General features: G+C 40.3%; 1 protein-coding gene across 4 annotated transcripts in view; it reads left to right on the top strand.

Annotated features, from left to right (window-relative positions):
• Positions 1-15,076, top strand: part of SIL1 (SIL1 nucleotide exchange factor) — a 324,181-nt gene that overhangs the window by 113,944 nt on the left and 195,161 nt on the right. The gene's annotated exons all lie outside the window — the stretch shown is intronic.

Below are 15,076 nucleotides of genomic sequence, written 5' to 3'. Positions count from 1 at the left end.
TTTTCTGCCCCCTTTCCCCTTCCATCCTTAAAGGTTGGGAGTTATATGACCTACTATGTAAGTATTTACTAGGCTGCAATAAGAATGGCTTGAGCCGATCTCATTTTTTAGCAGGTGTGGCCTTTCTCCCCCACTAGGGTTGTCTTCTGTGGTCCTTGTAGCCATCCACATGGTCTACAGGAGGCTCTGTTCACAGCGGTGGCTCAGGGCACAGCAGTGTGATACTGTGGAGAGAACTCAGGACTAGGGCAGGTTATTTGAGCTCTTTGTCATCTATTTTTCTTATCTCTAAAAGAGTAATATTCTCTCTGTCTCAAATTTATATTGCAGTTCAAATATCCTTCTTTCTGAGAGCCCTCTCCCTCACCCAGGATGCTGTATCCTTGTAGTATAGTTCCCTTCCCATTGCCCTGCCTGTACACTTCCCTTGATTATCTTAGGACAGGAGTTGATTGAATAAGCCATCGCTGATACCATATTGTGGTAACAGTGGTAAAATCTCCCCTTATAGTGTGGTCATCCATGTCTTCTATGAGGCTGTCTGCTAATAAAAAGGATTTTAAGTAGCTTTTATTAAAAGACTTGTATATAGAAGATTGCTTAAATATAAATTAAAAATAATTTAAACTGGCCCCCTGTGGGAGGCCCCAGGGCTGGCCCACTTGGGGTGGGTTTCGGGTCCCTGGGTGTCATGGTCGTAGGCTCTGGCCAGCACAGACCCTGCCATGTTGAGTTGGTTGGGAGCTGCAAGGGCCACATTTGTGTGAGCACCACCAGAGTACTCAGAGTGGCTTGCCCTCCTGTGGGGCACTGAGTGTTCAGAACCGCAGTGCAATTACCTGCCGAGTTTTGATTCTGCGTGGCATTGAGGTGTGCTGCTGGCTTTTGGAGGCCACACATCGACCTCTCTGTGCCCAGCAGGGATGCAAAGACCGAGCCACCAAGAGCCTTTCATATCTGGGAGAGTGGAGTTGGGGGGAAATTAGCCCTCCCCCTCATGTTGCTGCAACATGTTAATACCCCACATAGGGTCACGCAGTCCCTGCACTGCACAGGAATTCAATGCAATCTCCAGGTGGCCCGCATCCACCCAAGCTGCTCCAGTTTAGGCTGTGACAGAAGTCATGGAGCACAGTTATTTATCCCTCCACATCGCTTCAGCGGAGCAGCCCAAGAAAGTTACTGTGTTCAGACACCTCGGTTTTTACTCCTTTGGATGCAGAAACTTGGGAATTATTGGAGCACTTATTTAAAACACAAAGCATGGTACTAAGTTGACAGTAATGCTGAAATTTAAACAGAAAAATAGATTCTCTTCTTATTTCTTTCTCTGTGGAAACCTGGCAAAAGCAGAAGCTCTATGATTGTCGTCTTTACTGATTATACACGTGTGAGTTTGAGTTTCTAGTAGGATACTGTACTTTACTCTTCTGTACTTCATTTAACATGTAATTAGTTAAAACAAATCCCCAAATTCCTTAATCTTGAAAATTACATGTGAGGAGTCTGAATGGGATACAAAATAAAACATGTAAATGGAAAATAATTGCTTTTCAAAAAAATAATAAACTGTGGGTGTGATGGTGGTTACCTTGTCTACTTTGGTTACAGGATCTGAACATTAAATGTAGTTCTGAATGTCCTGGCATCCAAAAGAAGAAAGGAAATAAGATGATGAATTACATAATATCATCTAATAAAAAAGCCAGTAATTACATAATTTGTCTGCTGAGGAAGGAGCTTTTTCCTGGTACTAGTAAGAATTCATCTAAAAGTATTTTTTTTAACTTTTCATTTTGAAATAATTTCAAACTTTAAAAGCATTTTTATAGTTGACATTAAACCATTTACTGGACAATGTCTTTAATAAGTTTTTTTTCAGAAAAACAGAAATGTTTTTTGCAGTCTATTCCTTATATAAACCCTGAACAAAATCTGGGAATGTATAAGAAAGCAGGGTCCAATAAGTTTGTTTTTTAGGGGATGAATCCAATCATGTTTCTGTTTTAACTTGATACAGAGATATAACATAGACCCCGCACTTAGCAGAAGGGATTGAGAGCCTGTACTTTAGACTGCTTTCCTCAAATATCTGCTCTGCCAGGTTTGTTTTTGGCAGAGCTGAAGAGTCAGATTAAGATTAAACTATCTAGCTAGATTTGGCACAGTCCAGCTAGCCACTGTATCATTTTTCTGAACAAACTTAGTTCACTGCTCCTTATCTGGAATGACCCATCTGTGTTCAATTGTATGCACTGTGGCAATGTGCAAATGAATGGATACATGTTGAATTTCTTTTAAACCTAATGAATGGGTGATAAATCAATATCCAGCAAGTTTTGTGTTTGTACATAGATTTATTTGGAGAAGAATACATTCATTTATAATCTTCTTCCAAGTGCGATAACATGTCCAACCACCTCACTGAAGATGGTAGCCTTCAGTTACATAAGAAATTCTTTTCTTTGACATCAGAAGTGTAAATATAGGCATTGGAGACTTGCTGAGAGATGTTAGTTGTGGCTATATGAGAGAAAGTAGAAATCCTAGGTTTTCCTATCTGTTCTTTTGGTTTTCTCTTCTTGGGACTTTGAAGTTGGAGGTGGGGAAGAAAAGTGTCATTGGAAAATGTTGGTGTGTCCACTGCACATTTCCTAATGGAGACAATTTCTTCAGTCCTCAGAAATGAGGGAAAACCAAAAGCCTGTATATGAATAAAGTGATAAAGTGATTTTCTTGCTTTGTGGAACCTTTTGGTTTCAGATAGTGTCATAAGAAGCTATTCAGTGGACTTTAATTTTCCAATTAATTCATCTTGCCATCACTTGAGCTATATAAAGAAATCCAGGGCAAGCCATTATACCTTTGCATCTCGTTGGTAGGCTATTTCTTATTCTGTCCCCCTCCATCTCAGAAAGTATTAAGTGAATTGTTTGGAAGGGCAGGGCATTCTGTACTTTTAAAAATCCATTATTTATATTTGCATTCAATTATATTCAGACTTCCTTTCAATTATGGAGATGGCCCTTGAGCATTTTTGTTTCAGGGAGTAGGTGTGGGTTATAACAATTAGCTCTGGAGTGAGGGGAATTACCCATAATTCTTGTCCTCATAAGAAAATGTAGTACTAATGGATCCCTAGCCTCCTGTCTGGCTCCTCTGGAGAGCCACTGCTCTTGTTTACTCCTTGGCTCAGGGTCTCCTGAATTGGACCTGGCAGGAGGTGTTCAGTGTTGTAAACTAGATTTGAGTCCCCCAGAGGGGCCTTTGCTGCAAGGCCTCATGATTCCAGCTTATGTTTGTGCTACCATCATTCTTCTCCAAGCACGTTTCCATCTGATGTTTCACTGGGCCCTCAAAGTACTCCATGGATGTGCCATTCATTTGTGGAATGGAAGTCTGCTTCTGTGCTGTGTACAGATAATATGATAATCACTAGCTACATGCAACTATTTAAATTAAATTAATTAAAATTAAATAAAATTTAAAAATTCAGTTCCTTAGTTTTACTAGCTACATGTGACCAGGGAATACTGTACTAGAAGTGCATCTATAGACCATTTCTATCATCAGAAAATTCTGTTGCACAGCACTGGTCCGGAAAGTGGGTGGCTGATGCTAGTCTACCTTGATTGGCTGCTGATGTGGAAAGACCACCTTCTTTCCTACACTATCTCTTAAACAGCTGCTTAGTGATCATTATTATTATTTTGCTGTTTTATTAATTTAAAGTCATCAAGTGAAAAATACTATGTATTTTCAGTGCTTAGGTCCTCTGCCTCTTGTTGCCTGGCATTTTATATGTGTATCATGTGGCTGCTTGGAATGGTGAGGAGTTGACATGGCTGCTTGTGAGGCTGAGCTTTTTAGCAGAGAAGTGGTCCCTGACCACATGATTGGCCTCTGCCAGTTGGGTCTTGCTGCCTTGTCCTGCTACCCTGACTTTCCCGGACAAGGAGGTAGTGAGAAAATACGTCTGATGAAATCTGGAGGCTCAGCTGGGAAGGTGCTTGGATTTCAGGACCTAGATTGTGAAAATTAGGACTAAAGGGTTCCAGGAGAGTTAAGATGATTCTAGATATGAAGGGAATTATTTATTTCCTAGAAACTTCAATGAGCGATTGGGAAGCTTTCTGGGCAATTATAACTTCTTTTGTAATTTTTTTCGGGCAAGGTAGGGTTCACCAATTAGAGATTCAAGTGTGTATAGAAACCAAATATTGTTGGTTTCGGTACCCAGAAGTGTGAATGCAAGATTTTATGTGGAAAAATATAGCCACGTTGCACAAGTGGCCCTGGAGGGACATCTTTGCTACATGGGAGTTCCCTGGGCTCATACCAAATCTTTCCCTCTCCCACGGTCTCCTCTAGATATGTACCTCCTTGCTCTGTGCTTTGGTTTGCGTGGGGTGCCTTAGAAGGAACGAGGACAAAGGGGAAGCACACCATACATAGCATTCCTTCTACCCTATCATCCTCTTTTCCAAGGTCCGCTAAAGAATATGATTTGTCCTAGGATAAGCTGAAAATTTAATCCAAAGGGATTACTCTTTAACAATGAGATTTGATTAGTTGGATTTGGGGGATGGGGAGCTTAGGGGTTGGAGCGTTTTGCTGATACATCTCAAAGCCCAGAACATCAGATGACCACTTACCTACTCAGCTTGTTTGTGCATGAGTTTCCTGTCTGCTTTTCAACTCATACATTTGACTCAAGCAAAGGCAGGAGACTGTTTTGTTGCCTCTTGATGGGACTGTCCCTACTGCTCTGTCATTTAGGCTGATTGCAGGTTTATTCAGAGAGGAGGCTTTGGGGAAAATTCTTCTGTGTAGTGAGGCCTCAGTGTCTGGGCTCAGGAGGTATGGTGGTAGCTATTAGGAAAAGCTATGGGGGCATTAAACAATAAATCTCCAGAGAGAATTTAAAAGGTTGCTAGATTGGAATGACAGCCCAGGCAGGAACAGTTAGGTGAGATGGAGTTTTGTTGTAGGTTGGGACCCTGACCTCCTTTTCCTGGAGTTGGACCTACTGGAATTTTAGTTGTGAAAAGCTGATGAGAGCCCAGTGAAGCACCAGTCCCACTTGACGGGTGGTCTGTCAAATAATCATTTTTCTTGTAAGCCTTAGTATCTCTCTATAGATCATAGAATGTCCCCTCCATTCCACTGAGCCTATAGTCAGCAGCTGTCCTTTCTGGGGACATTCTGCTATGCTGGAAACTGTACAGAAATTGTAGTTGAAAAAATAACTGTCTCTGGCCACTGTGAGCTTGTAATTAAAACTCATGGAGAACATTTAACTGGTGCCTGTGACTAGATAGGTAAAATATCTAAAAATGTGAAATAAAGAAGAATCATGGGGATTGGGTAATAGAAATTTGGGGGAAATTTAATATATTTCACAGTTTTATACTATTATAGTTTGGAAGTAATTTTTGTTCATTTTATAACCAAGGAAGGAATTATGTGTAATATGTTTTATACCTAAAATTATCATGTATTTAGAAACATGAAATCCCAGAAAAATTTGGGAAACACCTTGTTTCGAGATTGAATATGGGGGAGGAGATGGTTAAAGAACCAGAATTTGCCATGCTCTGGACGAATAGCTTTTTAAAAATATTTTTTCAGGTGGCTCTTTTGCTCAGTTTGGATTGCAGTGGTCTTTGAACAAGAGTGACCATTAGCGCTATACCAGTTGAAGGGAAACTGGTATAATCATTTGCTCTTCTAAACGGAGAAACCCTGAGGCACTGCAGCCCAGAGACTGATTGCAGGATGGGGCAATGCACAGATGACTGTATTAGTATCAAGCTTTTGCTATTCCCAAGGTCTATATATTTAGCCATTTTAGTGGCTTTCCATGTAATGCATTTGACTTTTAGCTTCTGTTGCTAAAGTGATGGTAACATATTCTGTTTTCCATTTGTTTATTTATAGTCTTGTTTTCTACCCTTGCAAAACTTGATATAGGTACAAAGCTTCAGAAATGTACACAATCCAAAGTAATAGATAACTCTGATTTGGTTACAAGGCAGTAATTTAAGTTGACAAGTTTAGCTGATAACGTAAAACACAAGAGAGAAGTAAGATCAGTTTCTAAATGTCAGCAGAACCCCGGAAAGTGAGTTGCTACCTTGGAGCTGACTTTGGTGCTGTTGTTTTGTTTAATATATTATAGGGCGAAATAAACTGATGTCTGTGAAAATCTGGCTGACCAAGATTAAAAGAATAGGGCTGTAAATTAGCTGTTTCCTTTATGCCATTTTAAGCAACTTTTCAAAGGGACTAAATGACAGGACTTTCAGGTTCTGGAAAGGACTTGACGTCCAGCTTCTTTGGAATGAGAAAAGGCCAAGAGAGTAGATGGGCCTACCTGTGGAAGTCCTAATGGGAATCACAGCTTGTCAATTTTCTACGCTCTACTTTTCGTCTCTCTGTCCTGGGTAAATGGAACCTTAGGATGGAGGAAATTGTGAAGTCCAAGTCTCTGGAAACTAGACCTTGTGGAAGGTCATTACAGGTTCTGTCACTGTGACAGCCATAGCCATCTAAAATGATGATTGTGAAATAATTTAGTGATTTGGCAAAACTGAAATCATTTTAGCATATGGGGCATTGACATACAAGATCACCATCTCCCACATTGAAAATAAATATTCCTGCTTTATCTTGACATTTATTTCCCATATGTAGCACTATCTTGTGGTTGTGTTTTATGCCCTGTGACATGCTCTGTTGTTAATGACTGCAGAGCCAGGGAATGCAGCAGGAACTGCTTAGGGCATCCGGCAGCAGTTGGTTTTAGGGAACAAGTTTCAGTTTTGCATAGTTTGTAGGAATGGACATAAAAACTCTAAGTGCATGTATCATTTTCATGCCTCTCAGTAGTTGCCTTACACAGAAAAATCCTTGGAGTATTGCTTTTCCTCTATAGAGCAGTTTGAACTGATGTCCTTGTTTAGAGATGTCTCTTGCTGCAAAGGAAAAATAACATTCTAGGATATGGAAATTTTTAAAAAGTCATGCTTTTCTGTCCATCTGCCTTAAGGCAGAACTGCCCTGAACTCAGTTTATGTTGGTCAGGACACCTGCTTTTCAGAGGTTTCTGTGGATAATGCTCTAATGCTTGCAGACTCTGGTTGGTGATTTGTGTTTGTCAGTCATTATGGACAATTAGCATTAAACATAACTTAGAGATACTTAGCTTTGGAGGCAAGAGCCTCTGGAGGCAAGAAATGATTCTTATTTTAAAAATTCTTTAATCTCCTCCACTCCTACCTCACCCACCAATGAAGTAGGGGTACAAATCCCCCTCAAATGCCCATCCTCTTCCCCTCTGTGGCTTCTCTGCATAAGCCTTGAGAGGTAGATTGGCTGTTTGGATAAAGGTTCTATTTAAGGTCATTTGGAGTAAAAGCATTGAGGTTGAAGCTAGCAACTTGTCAGGTTGTGTGTGAGCAAGCTCCTTGTCCCCGGTTTCTGGACCATCTTCTTATAAAACCAATAACCCCAGCATAGTTCATTGCTGCTTAGTAGAATGTGTCAGAATGTGTCTTAAGTAGTATATGTTGATTATAACTGTGGTATTCTGATTCTTTATTTCTGATTTTAGAATTGTGTATATGTTATAGGTATATAAATTTCCAGAGAAACCCAAAATTGTAACAGTGTATTTTAAGGCAGCCCGAATGAGCCCATCCTATAGTAGGAGACTCCAAACTGTTGGTTGGTCCCCCCTCCCTTTTTTTTCCTTTTAAAAATATATACCTTTATTTAATTCTCTAATAAAGTGTGCAGTAAAGGGTTGACTCAACAGATTTAGGAAGCTTAAACCCTGTACATTCCAAGGAAAGGATGGGTCCTTGACCTGGCTCCTGGGAGATAACCTTTGAGCGCTTGGAATATCCTGCCTGATAAAAGTGTTTTTACATACCTGAAAACTTGGATCATGCCAGATAGTTTATGATAACAGTGTGGTTTATTATCCTTTAAGCAATAATTCCCCATTTCCCCAGTCCCTGGAAACCACTATTCTGCTTTCTGCCTCTATGGATTTGCTTATTCTAAATGTTTCACATAAAAGAAGACATAGAGGTCCTCACGCCGATCCCGGGAGAGGCGCGCGCGGAAGAGCGGCCTGCGCACTCTCGCCGGGAAAGAGGATCCACTTTGTGTGCGGTTTCTGGAAGGAAGTTGCTTTCAGGGAGTAGAGGCGGCTGGAGTCAGGAACGTGCAACAGATCCCAGGATCAGTAGGACGCAGCTTCCAGGTCTGTGCCTGGAGCCTGCTCTCTTTGATATAAAAATATTACAGAGAGGCGGGGCAAGATGGAAGACTGGTGAGCTGTATGTTTAAGTTACTCCTCCAGGAAAGTAGGTAGAAAGCCAGGAACTGCGTGGACTGGACACCACAGAGCAATCTGTCTTTGGGCATACTTCATACAACACTCATGAAAATGTCGAACTGCTGAGATCAGCGAAATCTGTAAGTTTTTGCGGCCAGGGGACCCGCACCCCTCCCTGCCAGGCTCAGTCCCGTGGGAGGAGGGGCTGTCAGCTCCGGGAAGGAGAAGGGAGAACTGAAGTGGCTGCTCTTATCGGAAACTCATTCTACTGATCCAGACTCCAACCATAGATAGACAGAGACCAGACACCAGAGAATCTGTGAGCAGCCAGCCCAGCAGAGAGGAGACAGGCATAGAAAAAAAAAAACAACACGAAAAACTCCAAAATAAAAGCAGAGGATTTTTAGAGTTCTGGTGAACACAGAAAGGGGAAGGGCGGAGCTCAGGCCCTAAGGCGCATATGCAAATCCCGAAGAAAAGCCTATCTCGCTGCCCTGTGGACCTTTCCTTAATGGCCCTGGTTGCTTTGTCTCTTAGCATTTCAATAACCCATTAGATCTCTGAGGAGGACCCTTTTTTTTTTTTTTTTTTTTTAATCCTTTTTTCTTTTTCTAAACCAATTACTCTAAGAAGCCCAATACAGAAAGCTTCAAAGACTTTCAATTTGGGCACGTCAAGTCAAGAGCAGAACTAAGAGAGCTCTGAGACAAAAGGCAATAATCCAGTGGCTGAGAAAATTCACTAAACACCACAACTTCCCAAGAAAAGGGGGGTGTCCGCTCACAGCCACCATCCTGGTGGACAGGAAACACTCCTGCCCATCGCCAGCCCCATAGCCCAGAGCTGCCCCAGACAACCCAGTGTGACGGAAGGGCTTCAAATAACAGGCACACACCACAAAACTGGGCGTGGACATTAGCCTTCCCTGCAACCTCAGCTGATTGTCCCAGAGTTGGGAAGGTGGAGCAGTGTGAATTAACAAAGCCCCATTCAGCCATCATTTGAGCAGACTGGGAGCCTCCCTACACAGCCCAGCAGCCCAGAACTGCCCTGAGGGGACGGCACTCACCTGTGACATAGCACAGTCATCCCTGAACAGAGGACCCGGGGTGCACGGCCTGGAAGAGGGGCCCACTTGCAAGTCTCAGGAGCCATACGCCAATACCAAGGACTTGTGGGTCAGTGGCAGAGACAAACTGTGGCAGGACTGAACTGAAGGATTAGACTATTGCACCAGCTTTAAAACTCTAGGATCACCAGGGAGATTTGATTGTTAGGGCCACCCCCCTCCCCGACTGCCCAGAAACACGCCCCACATACAGGGCAGGCAACACCAACTACACACGCAAGCTTGGTACACCAATTGGGCCCCACAAGACTCACTCCCCCACTCACCAAAAAGGCTAAGCAGGGGAGAACTGGCTTGTGGAGAACAGGTGGCTCGTGGACGCCACCTGCTGGTTAGTTAGAGAAAGTGTACTCCACGAAGCTGTAGATCTGATAAATTAGAGATAAGGACTTCAATAGGTCTACAAACCCTAAAAGAACCCTATCAAGTTCAGCAAATGCCACGAGGCCAAAAACAACAGAAAATTATAAAGCATATGAAAAAAACAGACGATATGGATAACCCAAGCCCAAGCACCCAAATCAAAAGACCAGAAGAGACACAGCACCTAGAGCAGCTACTCAAAGAACTAAAGATGAACAATGAGACCATAGTACGGGATATGAAGGAAATCAAGAAGACTCTAGAAGAGCATAAAGAAGACATTGCAAGACTAAATAAAAAAATGGATGATCTTATGGAAATTAAAGAAACTGTTGACCAAATTAAAAAGATTCTGGACACTCATAGTACAAGACTAGAGGAAGTTGAACAACGAATCAGTGACCTGGAAGATGACAGAATGGAAAATGAAAGCATAAAAGAAAGAATGGGGAAAAAAATTGAAAAAATCGAAATGGACCTCAGGGATATGATAGATAATATGAAACGTCCAAATATAAGACTCATTGGTGTCCCAGAAGGGGAAGAAAAGGGTAAAGGTCTAGGAAGAGTATTCAAAGAAATTGTTGGGGAAAACTTCCCAAATCTTCTAAACAACATAAATACACAAATCATAAATGCTCAGCGAACTCCAAATAGAATAAATCCAAATAAACCCACTCCAAGACATATACTGATCACACTGTCAAACACAGAAGAGAAGGAGCAAGTTCTGAAAGCAGCAAGAGAAAAGCAATTCACCACATACAAAGGAAACAGCATAAGACTAAGTAGTGACTACTCAGCAGCCACCATGGAGGTGAGAAGGCAGTGGCACGATATATTTAAAATTCTGAGTGAGAAAAATTTCCAGCCAAGAATACTTTATCCAGCAAAGCTCTCCTTCAAATTTGAGGGAGAGCTTAAATTTTTCACAGGCAAACAAATGCTGACAGAATTTGCTAACAAGAGACCTGCCCTACTGGAGATAATAAAGGGAGCCCTACAGACAGAGAAACAAAGACAGGACAGAGAGACTTGGAGAAAGGTTCAGTACTAAAGAGATTCGGTATGGGTACAATAAAGGATATTAATAGAGAGAGGGGAAAAATATGGCAAACATAAACCAAAGGATAAGATGGCTGATTCAAGAAATGCCTTCACAGTTATAATGTTGAATGTAAATGGATTAAACGCCCCAATTAAAAGATATAGATTCACAGAATGGATCAAAAAAAATGAACCATCAATATGTTGCATACAAGAGACTCATCTTAGACACAGGGACACAAAGAAACTGAAAGTGAAAGGATGGAAAAAATATTTCATGCAAGCTACAGCCAAAAGAAAGCAGGTGTAGCAATATTAATCTCAGATAAAATAGACTTCAAATGCAGGGATGTTTTGAGAGACAAAGAAGGCCACTACATACTAATAAAAGGGGCAATTCAGCAAGAAGAAATAACAATCGTAAATGTCTATGCACCCAATCAAGGTGCCACAAAATACATGAGAGAAACACTGGCAAAACTAAAGGAAGCAATTGATGTTTCCACAATAATTGTGGGAGACTTCAACACATCACTCTCTCCTGTAGATAGATCAACCAGACAGAAGACCAATAAGGAAACTGAAAACCTAAACAATCTGATAAATGAATTAGATTTAACAGACATATACAGGACATTACATCCCAAATCACCAGGATACACATACTTTTCTAGTGCTCACGGAACTTTCTCCAGAATAGATCATATGCTGGGACATAAAACAAGCCTCAATAAATTTAAAAAGATTGAAATTATTCAAAGCACATTCTCTGACCACAATGGAATACAATTAGAAGTCAATAACCATCAGAGACTTAGAAAATTCACAAATACCTGGAGGTTAAACAACACACTCCTAAACAATCAGTGGGTTAAAGAAGAAATAGCAAGAGAAATTGCTAAATATATAGAGATGAACGAAAATGAGAACACAACATACCAAAACCTATGGGATGCAGCAAAAGCAGTGCTGAGGGGGAAATTTATAGCACTAAATGCATATATTAAAAAGGAAGAAAGAGCCAAAATCAAAGAACTAATGGATCAACTGAAGAAGCTAGAAAATGAACAGCAAACCAATCCTAAACCAAGTACAAGAAAAGAAATAACAAGGATTAAAGCAGAAATAAATGACATAGAGAACAAAAAAACAATAGAGAGGATAAATATCACCAAAAGTTGGTTCTTTGAGAAGATCAACAAGATTGACAAGCCCCTAGCCAGACTGACAAAATCAAAAAGAGAGAAGACCCATATAAACAAAATAATGAATGAAAAAGGTGACATAACTGCAGATCCTGAAGAAATTAAAAAAATTATAAGAGGATATTATGAACAACTGTATGGCAATAAACTGGACAATGTAGAAGAAATGGACAATTTCCTGGAAACATATGAACAACCTAGACTGACCAGAGAGGAAATAGAAGAACTCAACCAACCCATCACAAGCAGAGAGATCCAATCAGTCATCAAAAATCTTCCCACAAATAAATGCCCAGGGCCAGATGGCTTCACAGGGGAATTCTACCAAACTTTCCAGAAAGAACTGACACCAATCTTACTCAAACTCTTTCAAAACATTGAAGAAAATGGAACACTACCTAACTCATTTTATGAAGCTAACATCAATCTAATACCAAAACCAGGGAAAGATGCTACAAAAAAGGAAAACTACCGGCCAATCTCCCTAATGAATATAGATGCAAAAATCCTCAACAAAATACTTGCAATTCGAATCCAAAGACACATTAAAAAAATCATACACCATGACCAAGTGGGGTTCATTCCAGGCATGCAAGGATGGTTCAACATAAGAAAAACAATCAATGTATTACAACACATTAAAAACTCGAAAGGGAAAAATCAATTGATCATCTCAATAGATGCTGAAAAAGCATTTGACAAAATCCAACATCCGTTTTTGATAAAAACACTTCAAAAGGTAGGAATTGAAGGAAACTTCCTCAACATGATAAAGAGCATATATGAAAAACCCACAGCCAGCATAGTACTCAATGGTGAGAGACTGAAAGCCTTCCCTCTAAGATCAGGAACATGACAAGGATGCCCGCTGTCACCACTGTTATTCAACATTGTGCTGGAAGTGTTAGCCAGGGCAATCCGGCAAGACAAAGAAATAAAAGGCATCCAAATTGGAAAAGAAGAAGTAAAACTGTCATTGTTTGCAGACGATATGATCTTATATCTAGAAAACCCTGAGAAATCGACGATACAGCTACTAGAGCTAATAAACAAATTTAGCAAAGTAGCGGGATACAAGATTAATGCACATAAGTCAGTAATGTTTCTATATGCTAGAAATGAACAAACTGAAGAGACACTCAAGAAAAAGATACCATTTTCAATAGCAACTAAAAAAATCAAGTACCTAGGAATAAACTTAACCAAAGATGTAAAAGACCTATACAAAGAAAACTACATAACTCTACTAAAAGAAATAGAAGGGGACCTTAAAAGATGGAAAAATATTCCATGTTCATGGATAGGAAGGCTAAATGTCATTAAGATGTCAATTCTACCCAAACTCATCTACAGATTCAATGCAATCCCAATCAAAATTCCAACAACCTACTTTGCAGACTTGGAAAAGCTAGTTATCAAATTTATTTGGAAAGGGAAGGTGCCTCGAATTGCTAAAGACACTCTAAAAAAGAAAAACGAAGTGGGAGGACTTACACTCCCTGACTTTGAAGCATATTATAAAGCCACAGTTGCCAAAACAGCATGGTACTGGCACAACGATAGACATATAGATCAATGGAATCGAATTGAGAATTCAGAGATAGACCCTCAGATCTATGGCCGACTGATCTTTGATAAGGCCCCCAAAGTCACTGAACTGAGTCATAATGGCCTTTTCAACAAATGGGGCTGGGAGAGTTGGATATCCATATCCAAAAGAATGAAAGAGGACCCCTACCTCACCCCCTACACAAAAATTAACTCAAAATGGACCAAAGATCTCAATATAAAAGAAAGTACCATAAAACTCCTAGAAGATAATGTAGGAAAACATCTTCAAGACCTTGTATTAGGCGGCCAATTCCTAGACTTTACACCCAAAGCACAAGCAACAAAAGAGAAAATAGATAAATGGGAACTCCTCAAGCTTAGAAGTTTCTGCACCTCAAAGGAATTTCTCAAAAAGGTAAAGAGGCAGCCAACTCAATGGGAAAAAATTTTTGGAAACCATGTATCTGACAAAAGGCTGATATCTTGCATATACAAAGAAATCCTACAACTCAATGACAATAGTACAGCCAGCCCAATTATAAAATGGGCAAAAGATATGAAAAGACAGTTCTCTGAAGAGGAAATACAAATGGCCAAGAAACACATGAAAAAATGTTCAGCTTCACTAGCTATTAGAGAGATGCAAATTAAAACCACAATGAGATACCATCTAACACCGGTTAGAATGGCTGCCATTAAACAAACAGGAAACTACAAATGCTGGAGGGGATGTGGAGAAATTGGAACTCTTATTCATTGTTGGTGGGACTGTATAATGGTTCAGCCACTCTGGAAGTCAGTCTGGCAGTTCCTTAGAAAACTAGATATAGAGCTACCATTCGATCTGGCGATTGCACTTCTCGGTATATACCTGGAAATCGGAAAGCAGTGACACGAACAGATATCTGCACGCCAATGTTCATAGCAGCATTATTCACAATTGCCAAGAGATGGAAACAACCCAAATGTCCTTCAACAGATGAGTGGATAAATAAAATGTGGTATATACACACGATGGAATACTACGCGGCAGTAAGAAGGAACGAGCTCGTGAAACATATGACAACATGGATGAACCTTGAAGACATAATGCTGAGTGAAATAAGCCAGGCACAAAAAGAGAAATATTATATGCTACCACTAATGTGAACTTTCAAAAATATAAAACAAATGGTTCATAATGTAGAATGTAGGGGAACTAGCAGTAGAGAGTAATTAAGGAAGGGGGAACAATAATCCAAGAAGAACAGATAAGCTATTTAACGTTCTGGGGATGCCCAGGAATGACTATGGTCTGTTAATTTCTGATGGATATAGTAGGAACAAGTTCACAGAAAGGGTGCTATATTATGTAACTTTCTTGGGGTAAAGTAGGAACATGTTGGAAGTTAAGCAGTTATCTTAGGTTAGTTGTCTTTTTCTTACTCCCTTGTT

This window comes from Choloepus didactylus, chromosome 13 (assembly GCF_015220235.1).
Source record: "Choloepus didactylus isolate mChoDid1 chromosome 13, mChoDid1.pri, whole genome shotgun sequence".
In the NCBI taxonomy this organism is placed as follows: domain Eukaryota; kingdom Metazoa; phylum Chordata; class Mammalia; order Pilosa; family Megalonychidae; genus Choloepus; species Choloepus didactylus.
Note: the sequence above shows the minus strand (reverse complement) of the source record. Positions and strands in the feature narration are given on the sequence as shown.